Raw genomic sequence first — 371 nt, 5'->3', positions numbered from 1 at the left:
CAGTCAGGGCATATGTCTGGGTTGCGGGCTTGTTCCCCAGTGTGGGATCTGCAGGAGGCAACCAGTCAGTGATTCTCTCTCATCATTGATGTTTTTCTCCCTCTCCTTTCCTCTCTGAATCGATAAAAACATACAGTGGGGCCTTGACTTACGAGTGTCCCAACTAACGAGTTTTTTGAGATACCAGCTGCTCTTGGCTGATTTTTTGCATTGAGTTGATAGAGTAATTTGAGTTAACGAGCTCCTTAATGAGCTTGGTCTCAGAACAAATTAAACTCGTAAGTCAAGGCCCCTCTGTATTTTAAAAAATTATAAAGATGACATAAAACATGAAAAATAGTATTAATATGGTGTCGTTTCTTTATTTTTAA

This window comes from Myotis davidii, unplaced genomic scaffold (assembly GCF_000327345.1).
Source record: "Myotis davidii unplaced genomic scaffold, ASM32734v1 scaffold32, whole genome shotgun sequence".
Taxonomy (NCBI): domain Eukaryota; kingdom Metazoa; phylum Chordata; class Mammalia; order Chiroptera; family Vespertilionidae; genus Myotis; species Myotis davidii.
The sequence above is the reverse complement of the archived record's forward strand: the minus strand, read 5'-3'. Positions refer to the sequence as shown.